General features: G+C 37.2%; 2 non-coding genes across 2 annotated transcripts; both read right to left on the bottom strand.

The window, feature by feature from the left end:
- Positions 1 to 10,727: 10,727 nt before the first annotated feature.
- Trnas-cga (transfer RNA serine (anticodon CGA)) lies at positions 10,728 to 10,801 on the bottom strand. Its single transcript has one exon. It is a non-coding gene; the product is annotated as a tRNA-Ser (tRNA).
- Positions 10,802 to 12,624: 1,823 nt separating this feature from the next.
- On the bottom strand, positions 12,625 to 12,698 carry Trnas-cga (transfer RNA serine (anticodon CGA)). The gene has a single exon. It is a non-coding gene; the product is annotated as a tRNA-Ser (tRNA).
- Positions 12,699 to 16,335: the final 3,637 nt, after the last annotated feature.

The raw sequence follows: 16,335 nt of genomic DNA, 5'->3' as shown, positions 1-16,335 counted from the left end.
TGTGATTGGCATATAGCTGTTTGTTTACAGAAAAACAACGATCAAAATTTAAGCATATCAGTAACGCACACAGGGCAAGAGCACATTTTTCCCTAGAAACCTTGACTGGAGTAATAACTTTATTTGTAGCATAGTCTGAGGTCTACATTAGGTTGAAAAGCGATAATTTCGTTGACAGTTGTGGAACACAGCGAATGAGAAATAAAGGTTGTGGTAACAGACAGACATGTGTCTTTGCCTAATATTTGTTTGTGGCATATTTAAATGCACTTTCCCACATTTAACGCATTTCTCATAATAAAAAAAAATAAAACTACTAGGTCATCCCCAAAAAACATATATTAGAAAATGAACAAGCATCCGACGTGTTTTGATGCATATTACGTACAGATATCGTACACAAACTGGAAAAATGCAATGGGCGTTCCACTACGCATCCTTTACCATATTTGATTCGTTTTTCCGCATTTGCTACTGCTGGTATGGGTTCAAAGACAAATTCGTGCTGCAAACGTCTCAGTGGTAGTTAGCCTACATTAGTAAGCAGCAGTTAATGTGTTAAAAACATTTAGACACATTGTCCGCAATGCATAATATGTGTTATGCTTTAAATCACTCTGTCTTTCGACCAATAATTTGTAATGAGTTGGTTTCAATCAATCACGTAAAGCTCTAATATGTAACCTTGACTATGCTGCGGATTTATCATGTCACCATAATACAGATTATTCGCATTTAAACCTTCTTTCTACATTTTATTCTGTTAACGGAAGCTTCATTCAAACAATCTGGATTGATTTGACATTCCAAAACAACAGCTGAAGGCAAGTCTGTATAAACACTGTAGCCAACGTGTGACGTCACTTGCGTCAACAGAGTTGTTAACAGGTCTAGTCACCAGGCAGCGCTGTCACGCTTTCAGCCTTGTTGATGACGTCATGAAGCGATTCCTCGGGGCCCGCGAGACGCATGTGAATCTGGCATCTAGGGCGCGCGAGAAAAATTTTTCTCGTTTGCATCTGGCTGCTTGCAGCTACTACACAGGCGTCTAAAGCTAGCGAAATGAGGGATGCTCAACTACCGGACCTACCGATAGATGGCTCTACCAGCTGATTACTATAGCCTGTATTGCCCGCCATATTTGAATTTGCCAAGAAGTTTCTCTCGGTCTGTACGGTGTATAAGGAATTAAGGATTATCGAAATGGTGATTTCTTGTTCCGCTTTCAATTGTACGAAGCGATGGAGTAAGGAAAGTGACTTACCATTCCACAGGTAATAGGACTACCGATACAATACCACAACAATACAGACTTAGTGCGTTTGCTAATTCGATGTTTTTGAACAGGTTTCCTCTAAAGCACCCAGAGCTGCTAAAGAAGTGGATTACTTCCGTGAAGCGGAAAGATTTTAAACCTACGTCTTGCAGTTTTCTTTGCGGAAACCTTTTCCGACAAGATGATTACATAGTGAGCCCTGGAACGTGGAAGAAACGTCTCAGGCCCGAAGCAGTGCCATTAGTTTTTGACTTTCCGACACATTTGATGCCACCAAATAAACAGCCACGACGACATGTTAGGATTTTGAGTGACAACGATGCTTCTCCATTGGAGGTAGCTAGTTAATTTCCTTGCTATGTGTGTGCTTTTGACTTTGGTGAATTTATTTCGTACGGACACAAATGGGCTACATAGGTCTAAGCAATGTTGTAATACAGTTCCATATTTTTGTTTTTAGCGTTCTGTCCTGGAATCCGTGCTTGATTTGCCCTCTGCAGAAGCTAGTGATTGCGTGGAGAATGTTATCAATGAGAATTCTTCCGTGGAAAGCATGTCCCATTTATCCAATGCAGAAGCTGTGAATTGTGTCGAAAACGTTAGTATAAGGATGTTTTCACACCCCCAAAGTTTTCTTATAATATTTTTTCATCAAGCCTTGAGTTATTTCAATCATATATAACGAAATTATTTCTTTATTTCCGAGTGCAGTTGGTTCTCAAGTAATTGATTGTGGTATACAGTCGAAAGTAGAAATGGAAGAGAAGGCGACTGAAACTTGCAATTTTTTCTCAGACATTGTGCACGAATTGAAACGTAAACTGCAGTGTGTCCGTGAAAAACTTCGAAGAAGAGAGAAGAAAGTGTTTTCCATGGATGACATCATAAGTTCATTGAAGGAGAAGGGGCATCTTCCTGAGAAGTTACATAACTTCCTCAATCATCAGAAAGGAACACAAGTGGAATTAGTGTGCAATTTAGTGGAGAACTCTCTCTCGTCAAAGGGTAATAGATACACAACAAATGTGAAAATGTTTGCGATGACTGTGTACTTTTATTCACCAGCAGCATATGAATACCTGCAAAAATTAATGCCTGTGACCCATAAATCATTGATTTCCAAATGGGTGGCAAGTGTCGACTGTGAAACTGGCTTCTTAAAAGATGTTTTTAAGTACGTTGATTCGAACCCAATTGTAAGGGACCAGTTCAGCGATCCATGTCTAATTGTAGACATTGTGGCAATTAGGAAGCAAGTAGTTTGGGACCAAGGAACTAAGCAATACACAGGTTTTTTAGAGTTTGGTGGGGAAGTGCCTCAGTCAAAAGAAGTAATAGAGGCATCTGAGGCTCTGGTTTTCATGCTTGTCTCTATTAAAGGCAAATTTATATGCCCGATTGCAAATTTCTTTATCAACGGTGTACAGGCAAATAATCAGGCCACACTGATAAAATCCGCTTTAGAGAGGCTGCATAGTTCTGGCATTAGGGTTTGGTGTGTTACATGTGATGGCTGCAAGGTAAATATAAGCACTTTATGTACACTTGGCTGTACTTTAAATTTTTCCAAGGGTGATTTTAAAAGCTACGATGTTTATTGTATCTTGGACATGTCATATGATTAAGTTTGCCAGGAATGCTCTAGCAGAAGTATCTGCTATTGAGTCTCCAACTGGCATTATTAGATGCCATTTCATTGAGCAATTGAACAAGGTACAACAAGAAGAAGGTATGACATTTGCCAACAAACTATCAGGACAACATATAAGTTAACGTAAATAGAAAAATGAATGTTTCATTAGCCCCACAGACTTTGAGTTCTAGTGTGGCAGATAGTATAGAATTTTTGAGGAGGGTTGGTGATCCAAATATTAAAGGACGTGAAGCAACAGTAGAATTTTTGTATAATATTGATAGGATTTTTGATATTCTGAACTCCAGAAATCCATTAGGTAAAGGGTATAAGAGCCCCCTGAGACTTGACAACAAATCTTATTGGCTTGGTATTAAAAAAAAATGGTTCAAATGGCTCTGAGCACTATGGGACTTAACATCTATGATCATCAGTCCCCTAGAACTTAGAACTACTTAAACCTAACTAACCTAAGGACATCACACAACACCCAGTCAACACGTTGGTATTTTCAGACACACCGAAAATTATATCAAAAGCTTAAAAATCATTGGTATTCCATTGCTGCTCCATGCAAGAAATACTTTTGCTTTTGGGATAATTTTCAATATGCAATCAGTAAGGCACATAGCTCTGACAAGTATGCTTCGTGTTGAATCTCCTTTGAAGTATTTGCTAACATATAAACTGTCACAAGACCACATAGAGCTTTTTTCCCCCTGCATTCGGTCCAGATGTGGTTGGAACAACAATACAAATGCATACCTGTTCAAATGTGCCATGAGAAAGTTGCTCTTGGGTAACAGTGTCACTGTAATGAATGGGAATTGCTCAAATTTTAATGTGTGTTGTTTGCCACCTGTTTATGATTTTCATGCAAGAAAGCATGTAGTAGAAAGTGATGAAAGTGCTGCAGAAAATGAAGTAGAGGAGTGGTGTGCACTTCTTGATGATAAGTTTAAGTTCTCATTTCACAAGTAAAACATACTCTATTATATTGCAGGGTATGTGTCATTGCGTCTTTCAAGGCAGATCACATGCAAAGACTGTCTTCACATACTGAAGTCACCAGTAGTTAAATCTGCATTAGAATGTGATTCTCTCTATGCTTTTCCCAATATGGCCAATAAAATTGCATTTGTAAATTCTGTTAACCGGGGAAAACTGGTTAAAACAAGGGACTGCGTGTACTCTGTTGTAGAATACTCAGAAACTGTTTCAGATGTTTGTGATTGCTGGGGATATGCGACAGAAATATATACAGGCCAAGATTTTGCATTGTGTTTAAAATAAATTTGTAGATTACCCATTTCCTGCTCTTGGTCATGATTACCATTATGAAATTAGGATTGAGGACTTACATCAGACTCAACTTGTTTGTAAGATTGCATCCCTATACTCCTGCATACGCTTAAAAACATGTGGAAAAAAAGGCTGCTGAGAAAATTTTAAACAATAAATCAAGTATAAGGCAGAAGTTAAATAAACTCATATTGTTTAATAATGTATAGTGCTCAAATTGGAAAAATTATGTAATGGGACATTCCATGCAGATGTGTGTGACATTTTGACAGATTTTTTAAAACTATTTTGTCCATAGAATTGTTGTTGTGTAATGATGAACTTCGAAAGATGAATCACATTGAAGTAAAATTAAGTCTTTACATCCTGTGTAGATATTGTAACAAAATTATAATTGTTTATTATATAAGCTTACTTTTAAGATGTTTGGTGTTACAAAATATGCACTTGCATTAAAAACGGGTGATTTGTGTGAAATTAATGAAAAAAAATGTTCTGAGACATATTTGACAGATGACTTTCAGTGTGAGAAAATATTTCCCTCAATAACTATGTTAACTTGAATTTTTCACTTTAAGAAAACAGTTTAATCACAGGATGGATGTGATCTAATGGAGTATGCAGTGGCCCTATGTTTCAAACAGTAATGTTTGTGGATACTCTGCAACATAAGAGCAATAAAATGGTTACTCTGTTAATTCTTGTTTTAATACTTCCTATATGGCGGCAAGTGTACACGTATCTTTATACCGCTCTGCAGTTTTTGAGGACTTAATTTCAATCAAGTGTATTGCTTGTGACGAAACAGTGCTAAATGGAATTAGAATATGCGTGTTTAAACATAAATGGTGCCATTCACACTGCTATGCTCAAGAAGATTTACAAATACAGTGTAAATGTGACGGCCGCGAGATCGCTAGTGAAAAGTGCTACGCGGGAATAGAAGGCAGCGTGCATGACGAACTTCAAAAAGAACTTGAGATTGTAAAAAAATATATAAAAACGATGGAAAATTTGGTACTAATCATAAGGGAACTGTCTGAATCGTCGAGGCAACAAGATCTCATTAATGCTAGCCAAAAAAATTCGTAGGTCTGCACAACCAAAGGTACAAAGTGTAAACAGTACGACTGTAACTAGAAATATGAACGAACTGATCACTCAGAAAGACGCAAGTGAATTAAACGCAACAAAAGAAAGTGTTAATAATGCATCTATGGATAAAAATATGAACAAACTATCCACACAAAAATATACAAGTGGATTAAACGGAGAAAAACACAAGGTAAACATTCGTAAAGAAAAAAAGTACACAACCACGTTATGCATAAGCAAGGATACAAGCAACAGACATTTATTTTTGCAGATAGTCGTGGGAGAGGAGTTACGGAAATTATGAGAAGAAATCACCCAGACCTTAATGTAACAGGCATCATCAAACCAGGCGCGCCATTACGCGAAATTCTGAAAAACAGTGACAACATATTAACGACGGGTAACAGTTGTATCATAATAGGAGGCGCAAATGATGTTTACTGTAACGAAACTTGGCGTGCAACGAGAATCCTAAAGGAAACAATGAAAAGGATGCCTCGAGTGCATTTCTACATTGTTAGTATCCCCAGGAGACACGACCTGATGGAAAACTCGTGCGTAAACATCGAGATTGTTACAGTAAACAGGCTATTTGAGAAAATATGTAGAGGTTTCCAGAATATGACTTTCGTAGAGATAAACAGTGTTCACAGAGAGCACTTCACAAGACATGGTCTCCACATGAACGTAAAAGGGAAAAAGATTATTAGTGCCGAAATACTTAAATTTATTAATGAGTCATCTGTAATGGAAGTGTCTCCAATCCCAATTCCGCCAAAACAAGAGTTGTCTGTAACAGTGGAACCATCATTATCTGCAGTAGAGCTACAACAAATACCAGTAGCAGCAGCAAAGGCTCAGATATTCTCAGCAGCAGTGCCAGATAAACAATAGCAGCAGAATCACCACAATCATCAGCAGAGCTGTCGTCATCAGCAACAGCATCCAGAACAGCAGACCCCATAATACTACCTCAAGGCAATGAAAATGCATGTGAGGAAAACATACAAAGGTCATTAGCCGCAGCAGTTAACAAAGAAGGGCAGTCACCAAGTCGGGGAGCACAGGAGCCACCAGCAACAGCAACCACACAGAAGAGGTACCTGAGGCCTGGGAGAGCAACAGCAGAAGCAGCTTCCAATCAAGACAGATGCCTGAGAACTAGGAGACCTGCTACACTAAGTGAGGATTTTTTATGGTACCGAGTAAGCAGAAAGAGAACATGGAAAAAGATGTAAGTAAAACTGTCCATCTTAAATACCAGTGTGACAATAGTGAGGGGAATATAAACACTGGACAAAGATACGATCCAGGTTTAATGACACAAACTGAAAAAAATCACTGCATAATACCAGAAGCAAAGGGAGCAAGTGAAGTGCTTAGTATATCACAGGAAGGGGAACTATTACATTTAAAGCCAACTGTCAGAATACTTCACCAAAATGTTCAATACATAAACAATAAAACAGAGGAACTAGAGGTAATATTACAGGAGTATAGGCCAAACATTCTAGTAGTTTCAGAACATGGGCTAAAAGAAAATCACATAGGAATGTACAACTTGAAGAATTATGTGAAAGTAGCCAGTTTTTGCAGAACTTCCTATAAAGGTGGTTGGGTTGCCATTTTTTCTAACGATAAATCAACTAAAGCCATAAATATAACAAAATACGCTATAGAATTGAGCTTTGAAGCTACAGCACTGGAAACTAAAATTGCTGGGAAATTATGTTGTGTATTAGGTTTGTATCGATCACCAAATGGTATAATTAAAACCTTCTTTGAACAGCTGGAAGATATAATCCAACACCTCTCAAAAACATATGCTTATTTGATCATTATAGGAGATCCGAACATAGACATGAGTAAAAATACAGACAGTACTAAGACCCTACTGGACTTATTGTGCATATACAATCTAAAAATAAAAATAGATAAACCAACTAGAGTAACAAAGCATAGTGAAACTATTATTGATCATGTAATAACAAATATTCCTACATGCTATTGTGACACACAGGTAATAAACTCCACATTAGAAGACCATTTTGCAATCATGATAGACATAAATATAAAGACTAGTGATTCAGTGCAGAAGATATGGGAGATGAGAAGACAGAACTACCCACATAACATAAATCTGCTAAAGAAGATGTTAGAGGCAGAAAACTGGGAAACATTATATGCAGCTAAAGATGCAAACACCAAATGGAACCAATTTTATTCTTTATTCAATTATTATTATGATGTTACATGTCCTGATAGTAAAAAGCTTGTCAAACAGCAACAAAAAAAGAAAAGCTGGGTGACTGGAGAAGTAATCCATGCCAGAAATAATCTGAGAGTGTATTATGACCTCTCCAAACAAAAAAATACTGAGGCCTACAACACACTGTATAAAATAAAAAAGAAAGAGTACTGTTGTTTTATCAGAGAAACTAAAGCATCATTCATCGGGATCTCTATAGATAAGGGAAAGAACTACTCAAGAGGTTTATGGTCGTTCATTAATGAAGAGAGAGGAAAAGTAACAAATCGGGCAGAGGACATCTGCCCACTGATGAGTGGGAAAAGCAACGCAAACCCTCTCGAAGTAGCCAATACTTTTAACAGATATTATATTACTGTAGCAGACGAATTAACAAGTCAAAATAAAACAAATGCAGTAAGTAAATTGTTAAACCCCCCACATACAAATCATACTATGGTTTTCATACCTACAACAGATGCAGAAGTCTCAAACCTAATAAAACAACTTAAAATTAAACATTCATCTGGCTTGGATGGTGTCACATCACATCTCATAAAGAAATTCTGGGAATGTATATTAAAACCATTGACACACATGCTGAATGCTGCGATAGAAGAAGGTATATTTCCAGATTCACTGAAAGTAAGTAAAGTGAAGCCAATATTTAAGAAAGGGAACAGGGATGAATTAGGAAATTACAGGCCAATATCATTGATCTCAACATTTGCTAAAATCTATGAAATGATCATAAAGAATAGAACTGTAAGTTTTATAACAAAGTACAGTATACTGCATTCATCACAACATGGTTTCAGAGAAGGGAAGTCAACAAAAACAGCATCAACAGATATAATTGACCACATTCTTAATTTACTTGACAGGCAACAAAAGACTTGTGGGATTTTTATGGACCTATCTAAGGCATTTGATTGTGTGAACCACTCAAAATTAATGATGAAATTATATCAGTATGGAATTAGAGGAAAATGCTATGACATACTTAAATCATACATTACAAATGGGAAATAATGCACAGAAATCAGACATACTAGTGGGGGATATATAACAAACTACAGATCAGAATTACAAACAGTTCAACACGGTGTGCCGCAAGGGTCTGTGCTTGGGCCAATACTATTTATACTCTTATGTAAATGACTTCCATAGCTATATAAATCAGAAACTTTTAATGTATGCTGATGACACAACAATCATTTGCACAGCTGACACAAAGGAGGAGCTTGAGAAGGGAGCACTCCTGACTATTGAAAATGCAAATAAATATTTAACACAAAACAACCTGTTTATGAATCAGTCTAAATCAATGAATGTAGTATTTCAGACCAAGCATAGTGAAAATTATAATATAAATGTTAATATAAATGTAAAGACTATTAAAGAAGTAACCAGCACAAATTTTCTAGGAACTATAATAGACAAACATTTGGCATGGGGGGAGCACATAGATGCACTGTGTAAAAAGATAAACAAACAGATCTTCATCATGCATAAAACAGCTAAGACTGTGGATGATAAAGTCCTCAGATCAATGTATTATGGACTTGTCTTCCCACATTTGTCTTGTTGTTGTTGTTGTGGTCTTCAGTCCTGAGACTGGTTTGATGCAGCTCTCAATGCTACTCTATCCTGTGCAAGCTTCTTCATCTCCCAGTACCTACTGCAACCTACATCCTTCTGAATCTGCTTAGTGTATTCATCTCTTGGTCTCCCTCTACGATTTTTACCCTCCACGCTGCCCTCCAATACTAAACTGGTGATCCCTTGATGCCTCAGAACATGTCCTACCAACCGATCCCCTCTTCTGGTCAAGTTGTGCCACAAACTTCTCTTCTCCCCAATCCTATTCAATACTTCCTCATTAGTTATGTGATCTACCCATCTAATCTTCAGCATTCTTCTGTAGCACCACATTTCGAAAGCTTCTATTGTCTTCTTGTCCAAACTATTTATCGTCCACGTTTCACTTCCATACATGGCTACACTCCATACAAATACTTTCAGAAATGACTTCCTTACACTTAAATCTATACTCGATGTTAACAAATTTCTCTTCTCCAGAAACGCTTTCCTTGCCATTGCCAGTCTACATTTGATATCCTCTCTACTTCGACCATCATCAGTTATTTTGCTTATTCAGTTCATATATGGGGAAATGCACAAGCTGGCTACCTAAAAAGAATATTCACAATTCAGAAAAGGACAGTGTGATGCATTGCAAAAATACCACCAAGACAGACCTGTAGGCAAGCTTTTGTACACTATAATATTATGACAGTGTATTCACTGTACATATACCAAAGCGTAATGGCGGTAAGGTCACGTGATAAACACCTCCTAAATAGAGATGTACACAAACACGGTACAAGAGGAAATGAAAATTACTACACGATAAACAGAAATCTAAAACTGGCTGTGACTGCCCCAGAAGAAGCAGGCAAAAGGTTTTTTTAATAAACTCCCCAAAATCATTAAAAAAGAAACAGATCTAAAATGTTTAAAAAATCATTTGAAACTATATCTCACAGAGAAATGTATATACAGTTTGAGTGAATACTAAGATGGTGTTGAAATATATCATTACTGAAATGTACCTTTAAAAATTATCATTTCTGTATGTTGTTTGGATTTGTGTGTACATATAATGTGAACCATGTAAAACCTTTGTATGATTATGGACTAATTCTGTTTCATTATTTGTTTCATTTATATATAATGAAATCAAGTCTGAGGTTAATAGGCTATTGTATGACACACCCAATACTCTCAGTTGGATTTTCAGCTGGAGTCCATGGGCGAAGAATAAATAAATAAATTAACAAATAAATAATGAACACAATGTTCCAGTTGATCATAAGCATTCTTATTACTTTATAACCATTCTAGAATAAGGGGACCTGAGTCAGGGAAAACTTAATTTTCTCAATATTGTCTTTATTTTGCTAGGATGTCTTTCTATTATATTTTCCTGTGTTGAGGGGGGGGGCAAGGAGAATGCAAATAATCATATAGAATTATCTTTCTAGCACTACAAAGTACAGAATACAGTGATTACAGGTACATGTGGAAATCTAGGAAATATCAGTATTCATGTTACATGCATAATTTTCATCAACATTTACCTTGAAACTTCCTGGCAGATTAAAACTGTGTGCGCCGACCGAGACTCGAACTCGGGACCTTTGCCTTTCGCGGGCAAGTGCTCTACCAACTGAGCTACCGAAGCACGACTCACGCCCGGCCCACACAGCTTTACTTCTGCCAGTATCTCGTCTCCTACCTTCCAAACTTTACAGAAACTCTACTGCGAACCATGCAGAACTAGCACTCCTGAAAGAAAGGCTATTGCGGAGACATGGCTTAGCCACAGCCTGGGGGATGTTTCCAGAATGAGATTTTCACTCTGCAGCGAAGTGTGCACTGATATGAAACTTCCTGGCAGATTAAAACTGTGTGCGCCGACCGAGACTCGAACTCGGGACTGGCAGAAGTAAAGCTGTGAGGGCCGGGCTTGAGTCGTGCTTCTGTAGCTCAGTTGGTAGAGCACTTGCCCGCGAAAGGCAAAGGTCCCGAGTTCGAGTCTCGGTCGGCGCACACAGTTTTAATCTGCCAGGAAGTTTCATATCAGCGCACACTCCGCTGCAGAGTGAAAATCTCATTCTGGAAACATTTACCTTAATTAAACGGTTACACTTTTTGCTGATTTGAACTGTGTACTACATGTTAAAAAGATTTTGTTTGGTCATAGTAATAAAAGCATTTCATTTTGTTAGTTCATATGTCCCATACGGAACTGAAATTATCAAGTTAGGATGACAAAGGAAGGAAATAACATTAAGGAATCTTACTTCACAGAAATTATGTAACGATGGTTACACTTTTTGCTAGTTAACTTTAACATAAACCATTTAGTTTTCCATTAAGAGTGAAAGCAGTTGCACGAGTCACGTAAAGTTTCCCATAGGGAACTAAAGTATTTACGTTTGATTATTGTAATCTTCATATTTCTATTTAAAAAAGTTTGTAACTCAAATTCACAGACATTTTGGAATCTGTACATACATGTGTGTAGCAAGGTACTTTTCATGTGCCATGTAGAACCTTTAATTTTCTGGTTTAAATATAATTTATTTCATGAATTACCTTTAATACCAGCACTGTCTGAATGCATTATTTACCATTTAGAAGAAGAAATATTAGTGTACAGAATAACAAACCTCATGAAAAATGCGAGAGATTGTTCTGTACAGAACTTGGAATGGCTCTTTATCAACAGCAGGTAAAAAAGAAGGCTTCTATTAAATGTTCAAAGAAACCAGTCAGTACCTCTTAATTCACCATAGAGGTGATACAGTAATAAAACAATTTACTTTTTTCAGAATTTCTGCTAAGTATTAAAAGTGTGAAGACCTATTCAATTAGTATTTGCTTTACCAATAACCTGTAGTACAAGCACACGTATAAGCAGATAATTATGGGAGTCAAGAGTTATGTTAAAATTAAAGATACTGACTTTTATTACTTGCTCACAAAGCATTGCAGTTGCTGTACAGTTTATGCTGTATGTGGTGTACCCAATGTGATTTCTGGAGGACATAATATTCTGTTATCCTATGGGAGTGCACTGGTACCACACCTATTGAAAGTACGTTTTGCTGTGGAATAGTTGTATCAGATATCTGTACCAGAAGACAAATCTCCACTGTGACACCCTCATGTTCTTGGTTTTCTATTAGCTATTATTACAGGAACACTCTTCACATGGAGGAGGAAGCATAGTGAGATTTTCTTTTTCATCATTTTCAACATTGTACACAACTTTCTTGCACTTTTATGTTATCATATTTCTTTCTATTATATTTTCCTGTGTTGAGGGGGGGGGGCAAGGAGAATGCAAATAATCATATAGAATTATCTTTCTAGCACTACAAAGTACAGAATACAGTGATTACAGGTACATGTGGAAATCTAGGAAATATCAGTATTCATGTTACATGCATAATTTTCATCAACATTTACCTTGAAACTTCCTGGCAGATTAAAACTGTGTGCACCGACCGAGACTCGAACTCGGGACCTTTGCCTTTCGCGGGCAAGTGCTCTACCAACTGAGCTACCGAAGCACGACTCACGCCCGGCCCACACAGCTTTACTTCTGCCAGTATCTCGTCTCCTACCTTCCAAACTTTACAGAAACTCTACTGCGAACCATGCAGAACTAGCACTCCTGAAAGAAAGGCTATTGCGGAGACATGGCTTAGCCACAGCCTGGGGGATGTTTCCAGAATGAGATTTTCACTCTGCAGCGAAGTGTGCACTGATATGAAACTTCCTGGCAGATTAAAACTGTGTGCGCCGACCGAGACTCGAACTCGGGACTGGCAGAAGTAAAGCTGTGAGGGCCGGGCTTGAGTCGTGCTTCTGTAGCTCAGTTGGTAGAGCACTTGCCCGCGAAAGGCAAAGGTCCCGAGTTCGAGTCTCGGTCGGCGCACACAGTTTTAATCTGCCAGGAAGTTTCATATCAGCGCACACTCCGCTGCAGAGTGAAAATCTCATTCTGGAAACATTTACCTTAATTAAACGGTTACACTTTTTGCTGATTTGAACTGTGTACTACATGTTAAAAAGATTTTGTTTGGTCATAGTAATAAAAGCATTTCATTTTGTTAGTTCATATGTCCCATACGGAACTGAAATTATCAAGTTAGGATGACAAAGGAAGGAAATAACATTAAGGAATCTTACTTCACAGAAATTATGTAACGATGGTTACACTTTTTGCTAGTTAACTTTAACATAAACCATTTAGTTTTCCATTAAGAGTGAAAGCAGTTGCACGAGTCACGTAAAGTTTCCCATAGGGAACTAAAGTATTTACGTTTGATTATTGTAATCTTCATATTTCTATTTAAAAAAGTTTGTAACTCAAATTCACAGACATTTTGGAATCTGTACATACATGTGTGTAGCAAGGTACTTTTCATGTGCCATGTAGAACCTTTAATTTTCTGGTTTAAATATAATTTATTTCATGAATTACCTTTAATACCAGCACTGTCTGAATGCATTATTTACCATTTAGAAGAAGAAATATTAGTGTACAGAATAACAAACCTCATGAAAAATGCGAGAGATTGTTCTGTACAGAACTTGGAATGGCTCTTTATCAACAGCAGGTAAAAAAGAAGGCTTCTATTAAATGTTCAAAGAAACCAGTCAGTACCTCTTAATTCACCATAGAGGTGATACAGTAATAAAACAATTTACTTTTTTCAGAATTTCTGCTAAGTATTAAAAGTGTGAAGACCTATTCAATTAGTATTTGCTTTACCAATAACCTGTAGTACAAGCACACGTATAAGCAGATAATTATGGGAGTCAAGAGTTATGTTAAAATTAAAGATACTGACTTTTATTACTTGCTCACAAAGCATTGCAGTTGCTGTACAGTTTATGCTGTATGTGGTGTACCCAATGTGATTTCTGGAGGACATAATATTCTGTTATCCTATGGGAGTGCACTGGTACCACACCTATTGAAAGTACGTTTTGCTGTGGAATAGTTGTATCAGATATCTGTACCAGAAGACAAATCTCCACTGTGACACCCTCATGTTCTTGGTTTTCTATTAGCTATTATTACAGGAACACTCTTCACATGGAGGAGGAAGCATAGTGAGATTTTCTTTTTCATCATTTTCAACATTGTACACAACTTTCTTGCACTTTTATGTTATCATATTTTTCCCTTGATAATCGAAAAGAGGGAGGGGAAAAAAAATTTAAGCGAGCTTTCATAAAAACTGAAAACTCTGCTTGCGTCATTTGTTATTTTCAAAGTGTTACTCTCTTTCCAAATACTGTTCTATTTCTTCAAACCAATTTTGAATTTCTCAGGTTATTACATATTATTTACTGTACATTGCTCACCAATACTTCTGTTGTTACCAGATAGTTTGTAATGTGGCACTACCTTTTGTGCCACTGGTATTGGCTAGTGTACTTTTGCAGATAAGAAAATCGACTGGACTAGAATGTCGTGTCAATATAGGACAAATTCAGCCAATGTGGAACTTTTTACACTAAATTTGCAATATAATGTCACCCTTGTCTCACGCAGATTGTAGCAGCCATTGGGGTGCCTGTCTGGCCAGCTTCTGCAGCTTTCACTTTCATGTTTGTTTTTTGCTTGGACCGTATACTGACAACCAGTCATTCCAGTGATTGACACTATGTCAAAGACTGGAACCAAGATTCACAGAAATAGAATTCTATGGTTGTAATTCAAAGTGTAATTAATTTTGCTCACTGAAATGTTTTGAATTCAATTTTAAAATTGTTTGGGTGTCAGACTGGAAAATTACAGTTTTAAGACACCCCAATCTTAAAATTAACAGCTGTGATCGAGGTTATTTTCAACTAGTTCCTTCACTTCCTACATCATCATGTATCAGTCCAATATAATATTATTACTAGACTTAACTTCCAAATGATACAAGTCATGCATTTAAGAGGAGCCTTAACGTTGGGCTTTGTCTTTGTCTCATTTAAAAGTATTTCTTGTCTCGTATCAAAGACTGAAGCACTGTTAAAAACTGGTGCTTCTACCATATCACTCAGTTTAAATACACCGTGGCATGTACAGGCGTTAATAAAATCATGGCATTTAAATTACTGATCAAAGAGGGCCAAATTCGTAAGTGCATGTTGCAATTACAGTGTCAGCAAATATGCAGATCGGTAATGCATCACATCAGATAAAGAAAAAATAACGATTTTTTCCGTTTATACGTAAGTAATACTTTAATAGTTCAGTTGTAATTTCTGTTGTCAGTAAAGATACCCCTAAGCAAACGATGTCAACTTTTTTTCAAGAGACGTCGTCACTGTTGTCCACACTTGATTTTCCGAATTATACCAGTAGTTAAAAGCTTCGGCAAGTAAGGTAATTTGTTGACCTCCATTGGATCTTGAATAGTGTTTTAAAAGGGGCTAATAAGTAAAGCACTCATAAAATAGTAAACAATTTATAGGTCAGCTTGTCAAACTTTCAAAACACACTCGAATTTAGGAATTTCATAGCAGAATTGTCACTGTTTTTTCTCGCTGGATTAGAAACACTTCATTATGTTGATGTGTAGATATCTAGAACATCCAATATAAAATACTTATGAGGGCGCAGAATGAAAAACATTTTCATCCGTGTTTTGGCACTTTGTTTTTTGCCAAATTCAGATATGGCGGACACTCAATGATATGATCTCTTGCCGCCACGCGCTAGAGCCATCTATCGGTAGGTCCGGTAGTTGAGCAAACCCTCATTTCGCTAGCTTTAGACGCCTGTAGCTACTACCGATACAGGTAACAGCCAAATCACAAGTAGAGCCGTAGCGGGAAGCGGGAGAAGGTACTGCTAATATGCGAGTCAAATGCGCATGCGCAACAGACCGCTAGCAACTGGTCAAACGAACCTAATGTGAACAGGTGTGACGTCATGCTCACAGCAAGCAGTTTATTGTTACGAAGAATTACAGTCTGCGCCCTACGGCCTTTGACATACTTTTGCTATCTGCAGACGCTTGTGCGTGCACGGTGTTTTGTTGTAAATTTCACATTTCCTTTGCCACTAAAGTTTTATATTTTCCCTCTCATTTATATTTTATTGCTACAGTATCATTCTCCAGTAGCAGGATACAACAACATTCTTTGCTAGAGAATCAATTCTGCAGTCAAAATTACGAAAATTTAACTGAAAGCTAA

Source organism: Schistocerca nitens, chromosome 1 (genome assembly GCF_023898315.1).
Source record: "Schistocerca nitens isolate TAMUIC-IGC-003100 chromosome 1, iqSchNite1.1, whole genome shotgun sequence".
Lineage (NCBI taxonomy): Eukaryota > Metazoa > Arthropoda > Insecta > Orthoptera > Acrididae > Schistocerca > Schistocerca nitens.
Note: the sequence above shows the minus strand (reverse complement) of the source record. Positions and strands in the feature narration are given on the sequence as shown.